Source organism: Heterocephalus glaber, unplaced genomic scaffold (assembly GCF_053883595.1).
Source record: "Heterocephalus glaber isolate CG9 unplaced genomic scaffold, H.glaber_assembly_v1.0 deba00000122, whole genome shotgun sequence".
NCBI classification, from domain to species: Eukaryota; Metazoa; Chordata; class Mammalia; order Rodentia; family Bathyergidae; genus Heterocephalus; species Heterocephalus glaber.
In genome coordinates, this window is record NW_028258138.1 from 25,485,531 (window position 1) to 25,497,813 (window position 12,283).

Consider the following 12,283-nt stretch of genomic DNA (forward strand, 5'->3'; position numbering starts at 1 on the left):
GTGTGATGTACATATATTCTCTATTCAAATCCTGTGCTTCTCTAGGATAATTTCAGGATTGCAAGGATGTCACATTCAATATCCTTTATCAGGTACAGTGAACTCTACCCTAATGACCTCTGTCCTTTCCCAGTACGCTCTGAGAAATCAAATTCTCGTCCGGGCTCATGGGGCACCTGGAGTCAGGGTTCTGGTTCCCAGCCTAGAGATGAGGAACCTGGGGCCATGAGAGGTAAAATGATGAGTTACTCAAGTCACACAACCAGTTAAGTAACAGAGCTGGAATTAAAACTCAGGTTTCCTGCCTCCCAAGATTGTTAAAATGAGTCTTTGGAAGCAAACCCTCAGTGACTCCTTACAGCAAATCATCGGAAGGCCAGTTGTGGTCAAATTAAATTCAGGAGTGGATTATCAAAGGGTCCTGGCTTGACTGGATGGCTACGTGAATATAGCCCTGGAGCAGTCAAAAAGAGTACATAAATGGACAACTGAAGAATAAGTATGAGGATGCATTTATCTGAGGAAACAATGTATTATACATAAGTACACAGAAGAGAAGGATGTACAGCTGCCCTAGAAGCAATTCTTTTCATAGTTGGAATATATTTTTTAAGAAATGCTTTCTATTTTTTGGTTCCTTTGTGATGTAAGTTGTCTTGTCTTCATAATAGTTGGTGATTTTTCATTGACATGTGAGTAAGGTAAATGTATAAAATTATGGATTGAATTATAAAAAGTTTTACACATTTAAGTTTCATTTTCTTTTACTTCTCTGTCAGTATACAGAATACTAAAAGAATAAAGAAATGCCAAAATAAAAAAAAAATGAAAAAGAAATCACATTCTCATAAAATCTACTATTCCATTTTCTCTCTTTTTAAAAACAAAATTTTTTTTTGAGGCAGTGTCTCACTATGTAGTTCAGGCTGGCCTTGAACTCACTATGTAGCCCAGGCCAACCTGGAACTCATGACAATCCTCCTGCCTCAGCCTCCTGAGTGCTGAGATTACAGGTATGTGCCACTAACACCCAGCTTACTATTCCATTTTCTGACCACAAAACCATATCCTTGACACTTGTACATTTCTCTCACCCACTCCAAATTCCATCCTCTTAACAAGACATGTTTTTCCTCATCACATCATCCTAGCACTGGCTTTCTTCCTAATTTTCTATTTGTTCAGTTTCTTTCTATTTTACTTCTCTCCCTGAACTATTTGAGGACCTGTGTTTCAACATCCCAATCACCCTCTCTCCAATATCCTGCTTCTCTCTTCTCATTTGGCCTTCTGCTAGCTTCCATAATCTTTAGCTTTTGAGCAATTTGACCATTGTTATCGCAAGTACTCCTGGGATGGATATTGCTGGAGAAAAAGCTTATAGTTAAACCAAATCCATTTAAGGTTGTTATCTTCAACTCATCTGTCCTCAAGAACTTAGTGTTCTTTTTATTTATATATTTGCTTGAGATCGAGTGCTCAGAATTTGTACCCACTCTTCAAATTCTCTTACTCTCATTCTTACACTGATGGCCTGACTTCTTTTTTTCACAAGGAAAATAGGAGCCACCAATATATCATACCTCATGTGTATTCTTATCTCCAAGTTTGCTGTCTCTTTTGCCATCTTTCTGAGTCTTGTTTCTGTTCCTGAGGAAGAAGTCCCTTCCAGCTCAGTGTAGAAAATCTTTCCTTCTGTATGTATTTTACCTTATCAATTTTTGCCAGCCGTGAAATTTTAACCAATAATTAGTCATATCCACTGTGTTCCCTATGTGCACAGCTCTCAGTCCTGACTTCCACTGTTTCTGTTGTCATGGAGACTGGCACAAGTTTGCTCAGTCTTGGCAGACTCAGTTGTAGCCATTTTCTAGATATGGCCTGTCAGGACTAAGGGTTTAGGAAGATGCTCATCCTCATCAGCTGATGGCAAGTGAATTAGCCGAGCTGTTGAAAGTTTAGTGTTGAGCTGTCTGTGGAGAGCCCTGAGCACCTTGTCTACCCACTGAGCTTTGCTTTCTTCTTAACTCTTTGTGGCTGGCTTTGGAGTCTAACTTTGGTTAGCAACCTGCACCTACATTGGGATCGGAGTTTCTGCACACCTTTCCATGCCTGGCAGACATTATTATTCACCTTGTCTTTTACTGAAAAGCTGCTCTTGCAGTAATCTTAATAAAAAAAGAAATCTTGTTAGGATATTGAGAGCCCCAGGAATCAGTGGGAGACTGCAGAAACATTTTGACAGAAGGAATAGACTCGGGGGAGCTCCAGAGGGCTAGGAGGCAGGCGGCACACCAGATACTTGGCTGGTGGCAGGAAGCTATGACTTTGCTATAGATATTTTCTCCTTCTCAGCAGTGAATGGATTCTAACTGTTCAGTTTCTCTGTTGTTTATTTTATTTATTTATTTACATTTTAAACATCTTGGTTGAAATTGTATAAAAATAACTTTACAGTAACGTCAACATATCCACATATAGCTCCTAGCAGTGCTATTACAGAACCAAAACTTTTCAAGTAGCTTCAAGTCACACCATTCCTGACCACAGATATAACTGATACATTTTTATAAACAGCTCTTACTGCTTGGGTCCTATTTTAATATGCCAACCATCACCACTAATATCCCAGAGTTTTCTTGCTACAGACTCATCCATAGCTTTGGGTAATAATTCTTCCTCCTTGCAGTCTCTGAAGTACTTTCCTGATACATTTTCTACGTCAGGTGAAGAGTCTAAATAGATGAAAGTCTGGGCACCTTCGAGTGGAGTTTTGAAGAAAGCCCATGACACCAAATTGAAAATTGGTTTAGCCAGCAGTGGAATGTGTATGTGCCTGCCAAGATTAGTCTGGACAATACCGGGATGTAACATGTTGACTGTAACATTGGTGCCTTCTAAGCGGCAGGCTAGTTCTCTGGTAAAAAGAATGTTTGCTAGTTTGCTCCGGCTGTAACAGAAACTTTTATTATAGCTTTGTTCACTGTTTAAGTCTTCAAAGTTGATATCTCCATACTTATAAAGCTTGGAAGAAACGACCACAATCCTGCTGGGAGCTGAACTTTTGAGGAGTCCAAGCAAAAGATTGGTAAGAAGAAAGTGTCCCAGATGGTTCACTCCGAACTGGATCTCAAACCCATCTTCAGTCTTTATATACGGACACTGGAAGACCCCTGCATTATTGATCAAGACATCTAGCCTTGGCTCCTCCTTTAAATATCAAAAAGAGATGGGAGCATTATGAACGCAGGCCTTCAAATGCTCTCTTTTCATGTAAATACTTTTCAATAAAAAGGGAGCTTGAAACTAAAAGTATTTCAGTTTTTAGCCTATGGATTTAAGAACTACTTGAAACACTGCCAATCTTTTTAGGTAGTGGGGCAGGGACTCCTTTGCAGGATATTCCTTAAACTGGTATTTGTAACTTCACTCAATGCTCCTTTTTCTCACTTATTAAAATAAATATGAAAATACCCATAGAAATCTGCCAGTGAGAGATGCAGAAACTGTATCTAAGACTCCATTTTTGGTCTTCTGCTTTTGTAAGTCAATGATTACAAATATGTGCAGCAGGTGTTTCATGGAGAAGCTGATTATCCCAGCAGTTCAAAGATCCTTCTAAAAACAGAAAAAAAGTAAACTGGGGGATGAGGGATTCAAATGATTCCAGATTTCTCCCTTTTTTTAAATTAAATTATTTTATTGGTACATTGTAGGTATACAACACAATTACATTTCTCATTGGGAATTGTACCTTTACATAATGCATCTTGGTTCTTATTTTTTCCCCATTCCTAGCCCTCCCTTCATGCCCTCCACCCTTCCCTATTTACAAAGACTTTATTTCCATTTTTTCCATTTCTCAGCATTTTTCCTTTCCCTTCTTTCCTTTCCCCTGTGCCTCCCACTACCCCTACCCCTTTGGACCTTTTCTTCCTATGTTGCATTATCGATTATTCATTCTAATCATTGGTACATTTTAGGTATACAATATAATGACATTCATCATTGGAAATTTGCACCTTTACATAGTCTCTCTTGGTTCTTATTTTTCACCCTTGCCCAGCCCTCCCTTCAACTCCTCCATTCCTCCCTATTTACAAAGATTTTGTTCCTATTTTTCCATTTTCTCATATTAATCCCATTCCCTTCTATCCTTTCCCCAGCCCTCCCACTTCCTTCCCCTTTGCCCCTTTTCTTCCTATTTCACATTACCTATTATACATTTTAGTCCTTATTTCCACTTTCAGTTTCTCACACCAGAGAAACTATTCGGTATTTATACATGTGTGTCCTATTATTTCACTTAAGAGTATCGCCTCAATGTGCATCCACTTATCTATAAATGTCTCTAATTTCTCATTTTTTATGGCCGAGTAGTACTCCATTTTATAAAAAAACAACATTTTCTTTATCCAGTCTCCAGCTGATGGGCATTTCGGCTGTTTCCAAGTTTTAGCTATCACAAACTGTGCTGCTATGAACATGGGTGCACATATATCACTGTGGTATGATTCTTTTAATTCTTTGGGGAAGATCCCCAGCAGGGGAATAGCTGGGTCAAATGGGACTTCCAGTCCTAGTTCTTTGAGGTATCTCCATACTGATTTCCACAGTGGTTGCACCAGTCTACACTCCCACCAGCAGCGGAGCAGGGTTCCTCTTTCCCCACAGCCCCACCAGCATTTGTTATTGGTTGATTTCATGATAGCAGCCATTCTTTCTGGAGTGAAGTGGAATCTCAGCGTTGTTTTCATTTGCATCTCTCGAATGACCAGTGATGTTGAACATTTTTTCATGTATTTATTTGCTATTTCTACTCAGATTTCTCCCTTTGACTTTAGCTGAACCTGCAGCAGCTCCAGGCAGAAGGCGCGCACAGAGCTCAGCGAGGCGAGGTCCAGCTCCCTGACGACCAACTGGCCGGCCGGCCCCGCCCCTCTCCCCTCCCCTCTCCCCGCCCCCGCGTCCGCCCCGCCGCGCCGAGCTCGCGCCGCCGCTGGCCGGCAGCCTTCTCGGCGCGTGCGCGGTCTCGGCAGCCCATGGTCACCCGCGCGCCCAGGCGCAGCAGCTCGCCGGCAGTGGTGCAGCCCCGGCCGCTGTTGGCGCTGGTGATTAGCACTGTCTTCCAGCGCATGAGGCCGGGGACCCCCGCCTCCGTGCGGCCGCTGCGCCCCGCGCCCCACGCCCCACGAACCGCCGGGTGGCTAGCCTGAGCGCCCCGCCCAGGGCGGCCAGGAGCGCTGCCGCGGTGGCCAAGGCCTTCACCTTCCGGGTCTCAGTGTTGTTTAAAATGAAAATTCCAGAGCAAGAGCATGTCCTGGGCTGGACCTGTGTCGCTTGCTTGTGCTGTGACTGCTTGTGTAGGAGAGAAGTTGATGGCTGGGTGGGAAGGCTTGGTTTTCTTTAGGCTCCTTGGTGGGAGTTGGGGGCTTTTCAATAACCGTGCACACATTCTTTTTCCTGTACTTACAGTTATGGAAAGAATCTTCTCACTTAATATAATGCCTGAAAACGAATTCATCAGTCCCTAATGGGATGAAAATTCGTGATAATGAGACATGAGGGTGTATCTCAGTGGTAGTGTGCTTAGGATGCCCAAGGACCTGGGTTCAAGCCCCGGAAGAAAATCCTAAATTCATTCAGTTACAGCCCAGTGGTTCAATTTTTTACTTCCTTTACTTGAAAATGCTGCAATTTTCTTTATAACACAGGTAACTACGTTTTAAAACAGTAGCCTCCATTTCATCTGAAAATTAGCTCAGGAAAATTTAGAATCAGAGCAAATGAACAGCAAAATATTTACTTCAAAATTGATATAGTACCTCTGACCTAATTTACAAGTAATTTATCACTTTTTGTTTGGCCAGGCCTTTTGCCTATAGAAAAAAAGCACAGCTGGAAGCTCACTGTTAAAGTTGAACATTTCTTCTTTTAAGCCATGGGATAAGTAAGTTTCTGTAAATACAAATATTTAAGCACCAGACCACCATTAAACACCAACTAGTTCTCTTAATTCCTCCCAGTATTTATTTATTTTATATTTTGACACGTCCTAATCTGGTCTTGAAAGTGAATCCTACATAGCAAAAACGTGCTATGACAAACACAATGAGAGGGAACATATTCCAGGGAAACTTTCTGAATGGTGGACAGGAATGCATGCCTCTTCCCTCTCTGCCTACAGTAAGGGGCTTAGGAGCCCCTAGAAATATTGTTGGAACTATTTTCTTTGTACTCTATCATTGCCATTATATCACAGGGGATTGGGTTGGTAGTTTAATTTTTGTTAGTCTACAAACTCATGTTAAATGCCTTTAAGTAAGAGTTACATTTCTTTAGGCTGTCCAGACCCCAGACAAGGACATCAGTGAAGATTTACATATCTCCACTTGCTGAGATTTTCTTTATCACTTTGGTTATCAGAGTTGAAAAACAAAATTAAGTGCTTTTTTTTAGTACGGGAGATTGAACCCAGGACCTTGTGCTTGTGGGGCAGGCACGGGACCACTGAGCTAAATTCCCAGCACTAAATGCTTTTAACAGAAGCATTCAAAGCCTTCTTTAGATTTAGCAATGTAAGTGACTTAGTGTATTGCTTACCACTTTCAAGTAGACCTCAGAGGAAATGAAACCTAGTTTTCTATGCAGGATAATAGTGCTCCTACCATTTCATAAGTATTCAAGGATTTACTGCTTAGACTTTAATAATGGATCAATTATTTATGTCAGTACCATAAGTAATTCTATAATTCACATCATTTTGTGTTTCTTACTCATTTTCAAGGCTATATTAGAATTTTTACAATTTGTATCCTTGTTAGTGAATATGTCAGTTGTGAAATGTGCGTCTCGGCTCTCCTCCTGTGGCGAGTGTAATTGATAGGCTCCTAAGCTCTGACTCAGGCATTACATTTCCTCAAACACCAAACTATTTATAATCTGCTCTCAGCCAATGACTAAGCACGGCTGGGGCACCAAGGCAGGTTGATTCTTGCAAGAAACAGTTCTCCTCTGCAGGGTGGGTTTGGCTTGAGGACTTCCCTCCACCTGGCTGAAGTGTCTTAGAATGACATTGCAGCTTGAGACTCTATTTACCTTAACCCTTCTTCCTTTCCTGTCTCCTCCACAATGTCAGAACTAAGTAGTGGTCTGAAGGCTTGCTCCACTTCTTTTACCTAATCTCCAATTTTTCTCTAACAGATATTTCAAGTAAATCTTTTGCATATTTAATGTCATCTTAGTGTTTGCTTTTAAAGGACCTTACCTAAGGCAAACAATACTGATAGTGGTCCAAGAAAGCTGTGATGTCCATAATGTGAAGTGGTAAACTACATACCTGTAGCTTGTATGTCATATGAAATAACTAATGTCCTTTGTTTTTTCTTTCAACATTTTTATCATGTAATACAGGAATAGGAGTGTGCACAAAATAAAATGGTACAGTGTCATGGAATCATCACTGGCAAAATCATTACCAGAACTCTGAATGTTACCAAATGCTGCCTTCTTGATATTACTCCCCACCTCCAATGTGAAAGAAACCAGTCTACTAACTTTTTTTCCTAGTTTCTCCCCAGAGCCTCACACACACTAGGTAAGCACTATGCCACTGAGCTATACACCCAGTCCCTCTATTAATTTTTATGGTTATGCCTTCCTTTCATTTTATAGCTTTTCTGCATAGAGTTATTTGTTTACAGTCCACCTAAGTGGACTGAAACCTGTTTCATTCCCAAGCCATGTACTTTTGCCTTTTTAAAAACTGTATATAAATGGAATCATAAACTATATGTTTTGTGTCTGATATCCTATATTATGCTTTTAAGATTCATCAATGTTATATACACTATTTGAAGTATCTTTTTTTTTTTTTCACCTCCTCTCCACCACCCAAGGACTTGCATATGTCAGCTTGCATTCCTAACTTGTGTCAACTTGATAGTTTCCTAAATTTTGTTGCAGTATGGTACTTTGTCTTAACACCTGAAATTGTTTATTCATTCTCAGTTGATTAATACTTGAATTATTTTAGAATTAAGATGATTAAAAATAATGCTGTGGACATTCTTGGCTCTACTTTATGCATTTGTTTGGTATTTTCATACCATAGTACTTGAGTTTATGGTCATAGGATACACATTCCTTCACTTAAGAGAGGATAGTGAAGTGCTTCCTATATTGGTCGAACAAATTTACAATGTGATCAGCAGATGAGTATTTTCATTGCTTTGTATCAGTCTGCTTTAAGAAAGAAAAAAGCTAAAAATCACAGACATTACAGTGTTTTCATGAATTGAGAAACAATAGAATGGCAGTTAACATACAGTTTAAGACATTTTTGAGCCAGGCAAAACTGAATTTTTTACTTCTGTAAAAGTATCTTTAGTGACATTTGTGTTGGGGTGGTGTTGTAAGAGTGAGAATTCATGCAAAGGACTTAGAACAGTGGCTGTCACACTATACAGAATCATGAATGTTTCTATTATTATTACTTTTCATGAAAGAGGTCATATTTGGGATAAGATTTTAAAAGAAAATCTTGAGAATCTTGGTAGAAAGGGAGGCAGATAAATTTTAGGCAGAATGAACCTCAGAAGGAGAAGCTTCTGTGGAGGTAAGAAGCTTTGGCTGGAACATGGATAATCCTAGAAACTAGTGCTGAGAAAGCTTGGGTATAGGGAAGAGCCATAATGATCAATGAATATTTAGATGTTTTTCTTTTCCACAATGATACTTGAGGAAGATTTCTTTCTTTAAGTTTCCCTCTTGTTTCTCCATTCTGATATCTTTTTCTTTTTCTATTAGTTTCTATCCCTCCCTTAAAAAATCTTTTAAGTTATTACAATTGTATGGCAAGTTGCAAGAACGACCACATTTTCTTCCCCTTCCATCAAGAAATGGAGCCTATTTTCCATCCCTTGAAAATGGATCAGCCTTGTGACTTGCTTCGGCCAACAGATGCAGAAAGGGCCTGGTATGACTTTGGAGCATAGTACTCAAAAGCATTTCCACAGTTCTCCTCACTTTCTCAGAACCCTTAAATTAAGATCATATGATCACTAGCTTGCTATATATGGGAAATTGTGTGGAAAGGACCTCCAGGAGTCCTGTCCATCTCAGGCAACACCAACACAGAGCAGCCAAACCTGGTAAGTCTATGATCTGACCACAGACAGGAGTGAGCCTGCCTGAGATTAGCTTAGCCCAGCCCCTCCTAGAAGAACCATTTGAGTTTCTGACTGTGCAATTAAGTTTTGGGGAACTTTGATAGGTGGCAAAAGCTAACAGATGCAAACATTTAACTTAGAATGCTTTTCAAATTATTCTACCACTTATAGTCCTGCAGATTTTCCGTTTGTTACATCTGCTAGTTCTCCAGTAATGGTGGTTCATTTCTTCATGAAGGTTATAATTTTTTACGGGTCCCTCCTTCAGTAAAGAATTTTGTTGAGGGATTCTGTGATTCTCAGGTTATAAGTATAAACAATCAGTTTTGAGTTTTCTTCTGCTTGAGTGCTGTTAATTTCAATTTTCTGGATAAGATATAATACTAATTTCTTGGGTTGTGAATTTTGCATTAAGAGTGGTTTAAATTTTTATTTAACAAGCTTTTCTTTCTGTTACTTTAGTTAGTTGGTACTTTTTCTAGATTGAGTTTTCATAAATTAGGAAGCTCTTTGTCTTCGGATAATAATTTGGGGGCATAACTTCAGTTCTTCTGCTTTTGAAGATGCCTCTCTATACCTTAATGAGTGTTAAATCATCAGTCCTTGGGGACAATTTCTACTCTGGATTCTAGAAATAGCTCTTTTCTTCTTTGGAGAAGAGCAATATAGATCAAATTAAGTTTATTTTGTCCACTATTTCTATGTTTTTTTTTTGAGACAGGGTGTCTCTGTGTATTTTAGGCTGGGCTTGAACTCATGGTGATCCTCCTGCCTCAGCCTTCCAAGTGCTAGAATTACAGGCATGCACCACCATGCTCAGCTGTATGTTTGTTTTCATATATGTCAGATCAATATGTTATGTTTTGTGTATCTGGATAGGATTCTAGATCACCGATTGCTATCTGCTAATTGCTACAAAGTCTGTATTCAATACTGTTCCTACTGTCTCTGTTAGCTTCAATTTCTTAAATTATCTATCTTGTCTCCCCTGAGTAGTTTATAAACTCCTGGGGCAAAGGGGTATTGTTTTGTTCTTTTTGTATTCTACCTTTCAAAAATATCTAGAGTGATAAATGTTCAACACGTGTTTTTAAAGTTAATTTCTAAAATGTATACTTCTAAGACAATTTATGAGGCAATAAACTCCATGGCAACTTCTAAAAGTATACATTAACTGTCAAAAGAACTGCATCTCTCACCAAAGCAGGGTTCAGACTTTGAAAAGGAAGTGTAAAAATTTGTGAGAGCTCATTAAATATTGAGAAGTGTCTTTTTTAGTGTGAGTCTTACCATTGAGGTTGTAGCTTCAAGGTCACCCACATGCCCTACTTTATATCTCTTTCATCATTGCCAGTGAAGCCAGACTGCCCCTTGCCTTAGCTGCACTGTGAATCTCTTGCTGTCTGTCGTAGCCCTGTGGAGATGCTGTGGGAGCCTCTTCTGACATTCTGAGGCATGTACAAATCCCAAAGGGAGAAAAATTTAATACTTCAGCAATAAACACTTGACCGTGGAAGATGAGGGTTTGGATAAATCCTCTCCTCTTTGATCCCTCTTTAACTATCTGTGAATCATATTCTGCAAGGCTTCTCAAATAGTCTCCATCAGGCAGCATGGCAAAGACCCAGATGCCCACAGTGGTGACCAATTAGACAACATACCTTTGGTTTGGCTTTCTTTCTTCAACTTCAGACTCCTGGGCTCCTTACCCTTGTTCCTTAGGATTGCTTCACTCCAAATTATTTCATCTTGTCTCAGAAAACCCAAATAATGACAGAGAAATTAACTTGAGATATCATAAAGCAATTGGTGAAGACACTTCACTTTCCAGAAGTGGGAATTTGATTTTATTAACCAATTAGCAAATCTTTAAATATATATATCTGGTTGACTAAAAGTTGGCCAACTAAGGAATAGGACTCTTAGGATCACAGAGACTAAAATAGATCTCCAGAAGCACAACTTTAATTCTGGTAGGGGAAGTTTTCAGCCACAGATGCCAAAGAAGGTTGAATTGTCAAGGAGAGGCAGGCTGGCATTGCAGAACAAAATTAAGGCAGAATTTTAGACTTCAAAAGCAATCTCACCCCCACACACATTTTGAGTTCAGTATTCTCAACTAACTGCTTCTATTTTTCTCAACTGGAAGGAATATATTTGGCACTATGGAACTATGTGGATCCAATTGATAACTGAATCAAGAATCTAGAATCCTGTGTGGGCAGATTCAATGGCTATTAGCTCCTGTGGATGTTACGTGAATGAAATCTACTCCTCTTTGACTGATCAACTACTATGTGATAATAAGACACTCAGAAGACAGAGGCCAAAGAGAATAAAATGTTTGACAAACACTCCAATCCCAGTTTTGCTTTGTTTTTTGGGTTCATCCAAGTGCTGATAGAGCATATTGCAATTATCTGAGTAGAATTTTTTTTGTGTGTGTGTTCCTTTCACAATCCATCTGAATAGCCCTGCTTATAGTGGAGGACGCTGGTTTGATTTTCAATCACAATATTGTGTAGAATTATTCTTAAGGGAGCTTGAACAGAGACTTATCAGAGAAAGCAATCTCATCTTTAATCAGATGGAGCAGTACATAAATTTATTATATTATGAGGGCCCAACCATTATATGAAACATCTAATTCTCTAAGGTTGAAACAGGTTGTTATATAGATAATAGGTGATCATGAAAATAAAACACATTATCAAGAATCTACCTGTGATAGAACAGATGCCATAGCTACTTTCCACATAGCATTTCTAGTCCTCAAAACAACACTGATAGGCAATCGGAAGTAGGGAGACAGAACTTTCTCAAAAGAGAGAAAAAGAGAGAAAGAACAAGAGATAGAGGAAGAGGGAAGGGAGGAGAGAGCAAAGGGGTTAAAATGTGTCATGTAATGTACCAATTCCACACAAAGAAAGCAAACATTATGTAGTTGAAACTTGTCCAACCCTCCCACCCCCCACCCTAAGAAAGAGGAATGGGATCCAGACATGGGTAGAGAAGAGAGAGGAGGGAGAGGGAATGAAAAAAGGAATGAAGATGTGTTATGTACATGTACCAGGTCCATACAAGGAATGTAAACATTATGTACTGCAAACAGG

The 12,283-nt window shown here is 39.5% G+C and overlaps 2 pseudogenes; one reads left to right on the forward strand and one right to left on the reverse strand.

The window, feature by feature from the left end:
• Positions 1-322: 322 nt before the first annotated feature.
• On the forward strand, positions 323-558 carry LOC101723549 (U6 snRNA-associated Sm-like protein LSm6 pseudogene; annotated as a pseudogene).
• Positions 559-920: 362 nt separating this feature from the next.
• LOC101723193 (retinol dehydrogenase 14-like) lies at positions 921-10,617 on the reverse strand (annotated as a pseudogene).
• Between the last annotated feature and the right edge of the window lie 1,666 nt (positions 10,618-12,283).